General features: G+C 36.0%; 1 protein-coding gene across 1 annotated transcript in view; it reads left to right on the top strand.

The window, feature by feature from the left end:
- The first annotated feature begins 1,199 nt into the window (after positions 1-1,199).
- Positions 1,200-9,111, top strand: part of sertad2b (SERTA domain containing 2b) — a 68,333-nt gene continuing 60,421 nt past the window's right edge. The window contains exon 1 of the mRNA XM_056471182.1: positions 1,200-1,472. The gene's annotated coding sequence lies outside the window, so the exon portion shown is untranslated. The remainder of the gene's footprint in view (positions 1,473-9,111) is intronic.

Here is a 9,111-nt window from a genome sequence, read left to right as displayed (position 1 = left end):
TATATCTGCATATTTACACGTGGTGTAAGTAAACTGGTCTTAGATTTTTAGATTATGTTTAACCAAATTGTTTAAAACTGGGTAGTCTATTTTTGATTGTGATAACATTCTCAAACCACCAGATGGCATCCTTTTGTCTTGTATTGTCCTTTCTCCGAGCAAAACGCTGGGTGTGATTGAAAACCATCAGACACAAATCATTGCTTATTCGCCAGATAAGCACACAATTGTGTAATATAACATTGATGCATTGCGAGATGCTTTGTTTTTCCTCATCCTTTTATTAAATTAAAAATAATCTTAATAGTTTTCTGGTGAACGTGAGCTTGGGGATTTATGAAAAAAATATCTGTGAGATATAACATAGGCTACCTTGAACACTTCATAATGTAACAGAAAGGTAAAGGTTAGCCGATAATGAGCAGCAGTGTGTCAGGACAGCAAGCTTTCCTCTGAAAACCTGAAATCAAATGTCAGAGCACAAGATTGATGACTGTTTGCACTTACTCTATCAGACCACGCACCATCAGCTGAGACACACACATTAGGTAGACTTTCTTGGCCCTTTGTCTCATTAAGTCTAACATGTCAGTAAATACTGAGCTGAATTAACTGAAGAACAAGCGTGTGAGAGAAAACACGTCTTTCCCATTTTCCTTGCTCTTTTTCTCTTTAGTTAATGCCTATTTTCCGCAGAGGCAGGCTTTTTTGAACACTCCATTTCCTGTTATGCAGAGGAGATTGAACTTGTAACAAAAAAGATTGAGCCAAGCTGTCGGTGGGCATTATGCCAGAGCAGTCTGCCTTTTCACGGTTCCGCCACTTGAAGAACTCTAATCTGGTTATCTGAAGTCTGTCTCAATTTATACCTCCATTGATACTTCAAGGCATTACATCGACGCGTTATAAAGTCTATACGTAGTGCGTGTTTTATACACGTTAAAGTGCATATTTCTTCAGTGTGAGGTGACTTTTAGTGTAATATTTGAGCTCAAGTTTTGTTCAGTCACTTCTTCATGGTGCTGTAAATACCACATTACTGGACTGTTTAGGCTCTTTAAACAACATGTCGAACGGCAGCCTCTTCTGTATTTTGATTGGCTGATTCTATCAAATGAGGCGGGGCGAACAAACTGGGATTCCGCCTCGGCTCACAGAACAACCTATCATTCAAATCCAATGTCTTGCAACTGCGACTACACACGCGCGAACGCGCGCACACACACTGAGTCAACGAAAGCAACCTGCCTACTACTTTTGGGGACACTGAAGTCTGACTCTCGTATGTACAACTGTTGACTTTTCCTCTGGCTGATGAGGCACGGGACGCTCAAAAAGTGGCATGTGAATTCATGTCGACTAGCAAGGCACGCAGAACGCACTGATACAATGTAAACGCGTTGAAGAATAAATCCGCTGAGCTCTCAGTGATTTACACCCATTTAACCGGACCTTCAAGTCCTTCAGAAGGGGTGAGTGGACCTTCCTCCTGAAATATCAGCTTAAAGTCGTGTGTTTTGACAGGTCATTGTTGATGTGGGTCGGTGCTGTAAGCGTGTTGACGTGTTGACCCCAGCTGTAACCTGTTTGCATACAGTAGCCTAATGTAAGTCTGCAAACTTGTCATATCTGTAAACACAATCTGTAAAACCCACCACTAGCGTTCTCCGGGTGCAAAATAGTTAATGTTTTAAACCAGGAGAGCCACATGACATACTTATGATTTCTGAGTGTTGATAGTTTCTGTTATCGACACAGCAAAAAAGCAAAGCTTATTTTTTTTTTTTTTTTTTGCTTTGGTTTTGTTATATAATTGTTTTCTGTGGCCGCTGACTTGACGTGTTGCTGCAGTGATTGTACAGTGGTGTACAGTACTGTGTGTATTACAGTATTAGTCTTAAATGTTTTCTACCAGGTGCTCTTGGAATAGTGTTGGTGAATATTAGACCTAAATATAGAAATGAGTCTTGGAGTGAGTCTGCAGATTATACCTGCTGCCGTAATTCGCAGCAATTTTTATACATTTATATTTTGTGGAATGATTACTGCAATAATGATAGAGTGTAGCATGTAAATAGACTGTTAATTAAAAAATTACCCATTTAAAACTGCTGTTAATTTGCTCTCAGGCCATCCAAATGATAAGTGACTTTACTTTTATTCAGTAGTTGCATTGAATCCAAGTAAACGGACACTTCGGGAGTCAAATAAAACATCCAACTATCAGTATGTGCAAGAAACTTAACATATTTACAGCATTATTTAATCCACAGCACTGGCAAACAGTGCATGTTTATGACAGTCTGGATTATAAACTTCTTGTCACATAATGTTATACAGTATTAAACACTGGAAATCAGTGAAGTGTCAGTTACCTAATCAATGCACATGAACGTAACCTTATTTACTGGTTGCAAAATGTAAAATAAGGGCTGTGCAATTAAGATCAAGTTTAATCAACAAAACAACACATGCATCCTTCTCTATTGCAATCAAAAAAGCATCAGTGACATCACATTTGAATTTGTGGCAAAGTGGCAGGAATTATGTGACAGGAAGCTACATTAGGAGCTACAGATATTCATTTTGTTTATCGAGTTTATATATCTTAGCGTTCTGTTGCTCACACAGAAGTTACTTTTAAACCAGGCTGATTTATGTTGGTCACTGCAGCATCATTTACCTGGCCAGCTTGAAAATGACCAAAATCTGCATGGGATGCAAGTTCAAGTTTAATTATAACAGTTTACCAAGAAATAATAAACAGGTAATGTAAAAAAACATGTTTATGTAAGAATGTAACAGCTTCTTGAAGCAGCGTCAACAAATAAATAACATTAGAGAGTTAGTTGTCGTCGCAAACATTCATTTATTCAGTCATTAGTTTTCTTTTTGACTTAGTCCCCCTATCAGTCAGGGGTCGCCACAGCGGAATTAACCGCCAACTTCTCCAGCATGTGTTTTATGCAGCGGATGCCCTTCCAGCCTCAACCCAACACTGCATTCACATACATACACTACAGCCAATTTGGCTTATTCAGTTAACCTATTCTGCATGTCTCTGGACTGTGGGAGAAACCGGGAGAAACCGGGAGAAAACCCACACAAACACGGGGAGAACATGCAAACTCCACACAGAATTGCCAACTGACCCAGCCAGGGCTCGAACCAGCGACCTTCTTGCTGTGAGGCAATCGTGCTACCCACTGCGCCACTGGGACGCCCTCATTGCAAACATAAATCTTAAATTTAAGAAGATGGCAAATTGGGCTATAGAGTGCCAAAGGACAATTTTGGTTTGTTTATTGTGTCTGAAAATTACCTTGTCAAAATGCGCGAAAAACAAACAACCCTGCACACACTTTTAGTATTTAATCTTTTTTTTATATGGTTATGTATATGTTTGTGCATATATACCAGAGATGCCCAAACTAGGGCCCGGGAGCCAAAGTTGGCCAATGGTACCTTTTGATTTGGCCTACCACCCCATCTGAGAATGGGTTATGTATAGATTATTATTTCAAATTTAATGTAAAATTTTATTTGTTGGTTTTATTAGCTACAAACAAGCTATCTGAAATTAAATGCTTCAATTTAAATGTTGTAAATTAATCAGATTTAGTTTAAAATGTACTTACGATGGACTTTGGTGAGTGAATCAAGGCAAAGCAGTTTTGACTACTGTATTCCGCATTAAACTTCACTGTGTGTTATAAATGTGACTGTAAATGTTTTAATTGCAACAAGTTATAAATAAAAAGGTTATACTGCATTAGTTAATCTGATTCAAAGTAATGCTTTCTATTTATTTTTTATATCATGAAATAAATTAGGAAACTACCTATGGCAAATCTAATGTAAAATAGTTTGGTTTATTTACCTTCGGCCCACAGCTATCAATGATATTGGATTTTTGGCCACCCCTGATATATATATATATACATATCATATGTATGTGTATGTACGTGTGGGTATATGCGTGTATATGTATGTATGTTTTAACTTTTATATGTCTGCTGTAAGAGAAATTTCCCTACTGTGGGATGAATAAAGGTATCAATCAATCAATCAATCAATCAATCAATCAATCAATACTAGCTCTAATTTGATTAAATATATAGTTTTGGTCTCCTGACAGTCATTAGACATCGTCATATCTGAATCGTCCACCATAAAGAAGCACTATACACTCTCAGAAATAAAGGTACAGGAGCTGTCACTGGGGCAGTACCTTTTCAAAAGATACTTATTTGTTCCTGAAGGGTCCATAATGGTACATCAAAGGTGTTTTTTAGGTACATTTGGGAACAAATATGCACCTTTGAGGTACCATTGTGGACTCTTTGGGTACAAATATGTATCTTTTGAAAAGGTACTGTCCCAGTGACAGCTTCTGTACCTTTATTTCTGAGAGTGTAGGATAATTATCATATTTTTATTTAGTACTATGATAAACGTCTAGAAAACAATTCTTCCATTGAAAGAAAATGCCTTATGTGCACAAACCTTGAAGCATGGTAGGCTGAAATAATACCACTTTTCATTTCACAAACATAATTTCCTTTGGCCACACTTTATTTTAAGGTACAGTTCTCACTATTAATAAATCAGTACTTATCTCTTTAACTCCTAACTGGTTGCTTATTGACAGTTTTAAGGTAGTAGTTTAAGATAGAATGATAGATTAAGGTAGTAGTTAGGTTGAGGTATTAGAATTATGGATGTAGAATAAGATCATGTAGAATATGTACATCATAAGTACTAATAAACAGCCTATATCTTAATAATAAGCAGGTAATAACTACTAAGCCACTAGTTAGTTAATAGTGAGAATTGTTATTTAAACTAAAGCATCACCATTATTTTAGTTAGATAATAGAGATCATCAAAGCAGAAGCTTGGAAATCAACATGCAGACATCACCAAGTGTTACTCTGAGAACACACATAAGGAAGCCTCTTTGGTTTGTGTTTCCCGCCGGTCCCGAATCAAGTGGTTAAGGCAAGAGTTTGGCAGTGGCGGATTAGAGACGCATCTAATTTAGTTGATAATCCAGATTAGGCTGTGTGCTGCGTACAGTACTATGTGGGGTCAGAGAGCTCAGAGTTCAGACTTGCTACCTCACTAAGGGTTGTTGATGACAATTGATACGCTCTCCTGCCGGCCTGTTATGTTTTATATACTGTATAATAATAGGACAATTTATGACTCGTCTTAACGCTGTTCCACATCAATGATATTTTGACATTTTTCAATATAATATTGGCAGTGCGTAGTGTTTAAAATCAGCTATAAAAGGTTGTAAAATCAATTGAATGCCATTCAGAATTATGCTGTTTCCCATAAATAACCCAAATCTTTATAGTGTAGGATTAAGCATGCAGAGGAGAAATTACAATTGTATTTAGCTGCAGTGTGTAGCCTGCATGGATAATAACAGTGTCCTGTGTAACAGCCTATACTTGGAGATAACATTCACCAGTTAGGAGCAAGTGGAGCTCATAGTTTCACTAAGCGCTGCTCCTGACTGTTGTATTTTTTTAACATGTGCTTACAGCAGCTTGTGTTTTAAATGGGCTTAAATCCATAACATGGTCACAGTTACATTTTCTGGCAGTCTGTAATGTTTTAATGCTGTTAATTATGAGTCCACTGTTACTGAATTGCTCAAATACATTTGCATTGAATTCTTTGTAAATGAAGTGCCAGTGCCTGGAGCAATGACCTGCTTTTCATTATAATGTGCAGGAAGTACATTCACTGTATTGAACTCTGAAGCGTCAGGCATACTCACGACCTGGGGATTTTTGGATGCTGAATCTCTAGAGAGATGTGTCAAAACTCCCCTTAAGAACTTTAGAACCTGTGGCCTGAGTCTTGTTGTTTTGCTATGATATGTGTGCGTAGTTTGATCAGCACCATACTCAAAATTCTTGATTAGTTTGGAAGCTCACTTTGTGATTGAACGAGGTTAGTCGAGGTTGTATCTCGTATATATTTTGTTTCTGACTGGCTAAAATGATTGTAAAATGTGTCATTTTGTAATTTTAATAAAAATATGAAACTATATGAAAATCTGGAATCTGAGGTTAAAAACAAATCTAAATAATCTAAAATCACCTTTTAAAGTTGTGCAAATTCTGTTTGAATATATATTAATAATGAAAGATTAAGCTGTTATATGTTTATGGTTATAATCCACATAATGTTTTAAGAGACTATGATCTTTACTTAAAATTTGAATCATTTTTGGCATAAAATGTTTTTTTAGCATAAAATTTGGGCTATTTCCACAAATATACCCGTGCAACATAAGACTAGGATTGGGGCTGCACGATATTGGAAAAATCTAACATTGCAATATTTTTTTATTCTGTGATATATATTGAGAAATGAATACAATTTTACCAGATGCCTTCATATCTCTATTTGAAAAGAAGTTATAATGTTAGAATAATTGAGTTGATTCTGCAGTGGGAGTGTATCGCCATGATATCTAATAAACAATCCATACAACTTTTGGGTTCCCCGACACATTTTAGTTGTTGTCTGTGCTATTTGCAGTGCATTTCTATATTTGCAAGTGTTATGAGTATTTCCATCGACGTGTTTAGTCAGAGACTGATGAATTAATGTTAACTATTTGCATCTCCATAAAATCTAATAAACAATCTATAAACTTTTTGGGGTCCCCAACACATTTTCGTTGTTGTCTGTGCTATTTGCTGTGCATTTCTGTATTTGCATGTGTTGTGAGTGTTTTCATGCACAACAGTCTATTAATACAATCAAGAAAAAGATACAATTGAAATGTTGATACAATTGAAAAGTGTTTTATCATTTCTCGAGTCTAACGGTATTTAAGTACAGGAACTGAATGATAAAATTTAAGGTAATTCAATAAGGTTAATCGAAGATAAGGTCACGAATGGTACAATTTCATATAACTGAATCAATTTAGAATCACAGGCATCAAAAACATGTGCAAATGATGATTTATAATACAAACTCAACATATCCTTGAGCATATCCTTGCATATCCTGCGATGTTACTATTGTGGATAATCACATTGCAATATCGATGCTGAAATGATATATTGTGCAGCACTAGGATCCAGGGTCACATATTCCAAAAACTATTTTTTAGAGCAAGAATCTACTTATTATTATTATTATTATTATTATTATTATCATCATCATCATCACTATAATCCCCCTAAAAATGACAGGTTCATTAGAGAAACATGCTTCCCCAAATTTAGCAAATCTTTGCCTGCAATTCACTGCAGTTTCCAAAATTAACGTGTTGCATTAAAACAGCAATGACTTTTATTACTTTTCACGCAAATTAGGATTTGGGTAAATTGAGTGTACGACATTTAAATATCTTCAACCCATTACCTAAATTCTTGTTTTAACTTGACTCCGACTCCAAATTAAATTTGTGATTAGTAGTCAAATTACAGCCATTCTGAATTTAAAAATAACTCTTAATTTAAATATAGTTTCTCTTACAATTGATATAATATCTTATTACCTAAGCCCAATATATACTTTGAGTTTAAATTTAGCTATTGTTGATTTTCCAACAAAAGGCTTAAAGGGATGGTTTAACCCAAAACTGAAGATGTCTGCATTATTTACTCACACTCAAGCGGTTCTAAACTCTTAAGAGATTGTTTCTTCTGTTTAATCCAAAATAAGGTATTCTAAAGAATGTTGGGACATTTGCTGTTTGTTAAATTTTTTTTTAATTGATCTGAAATAGCACAATTATTGAGTTTTTGGGGTGAAACTTAATTTTTTTTTAATGTTCAATCCATTTCATCCTGTAAAAACTAATAAGTTTACTTAATTCCTTTTTCCCAACCAAAATCGATTGTGTGGATCCCAGCATTTTTACAGTGTAGGAACAAAAATACTATTGAAGTCAAACAGGTTTGGAACAAGTGGAGGATGAGTAAATGATCGCTGATTTTCATTTTTGATCACTATCCCTTTTGCTTATGAACGCAGTTGTTGCAGTTGATTTTATCTCACGTTTACAGCATCTCCAAATTGAAACTTTGCTGCTATTTTACTCATATTGGAGCTGCCTAAGATGTAGGTGACCTTTTCAGTGGAACATTAAAGAAGATCTTTAACTAAAACCCTGGTCATTCAGCTACCGACACTTTGAAAGTAAAAAAATCGTCCAAATAAAACTAATACCTTATCGTTTATTGGCGCTTTATTTATTAGCCTAAATGACTAAGACCATTTTTACACTTGGCAGGTTTGCTTAGATTATGAATTGTTGTTAATTTAAGTATGTTGACGCTTCCATCCAATCTCTGGTGCGCTGAGAAAATGGCTCTCAAAAAAGTCTTCCATACAAACTGTGGTGCAGTTTTCTAAATACCATTATAGTACAGCAGTGATCTTGAGTCAGTGTTCTTGAGTATTTACTCTGAAATGATCTGCAGTAGCAGCGAAGGCCCCAGCAGGTCGGAGAGCTTTGTAGAGATCGGGTGTCTATGGAGCAGCAGCACTGCTAGAGTTAGCCGGCTGTTTCTCTAAAACACACACACACACACACACACACACACACAAACATCGAGGCCTCTCTCCTACAGCCAGTTGTACTGCAGCATTAATATTTCATACACCCACCTTTAAAGAAGGAGGAGGCCGGAGAGAGTGAGTCGGAGAGGGGCCTGGGTAAAGCAGAGCTCAGAGGGGATTCTCCATGGCTCAACAAAGCAGGCTAAGCGTCTGCACACACCATGACAATGCATGAAGCTTCACACGCTCTCCAGTCCTAAGTTCATTCTACACCCTGTGTATGCTCAAATTTGACTGTTCTGCATGAACATAATTTGGCACAAAGGATTACATCCTTCCAGTGTGACATACTGTTTACATAATTTTAAATCTATATCATTTAATATATATATATATATATATATATATATATATATATATATATATATATATATATATATATATATATATATTTATTCTTGAATCTGATTGGCTGATAGCGATGCAATATCAGAACTCATACAGCCTCTTCACTCTTCTGTATTACTCCACCCACATAGAGTGACAGCAGATCAATAAACTCACTAC

The sequence above is a fragment of the Danio aesculapii genome, chromosome 13 (assembly GCF_903798145.1).
Source record: "Danio aesculapii chromosome 13, fDanAes4.1, whole genome shotgun sequence".
In the NCBI taxonomy this organism is placed as follows: Eukaryota; Metazoa; Chordata; class Actinopteri; order Cypriniformes; family Danionidae; genus Danio; species Danio aesculapii.
This window is presented reverse-complemented; position numbering and strand designations above follow the sequence as displayed.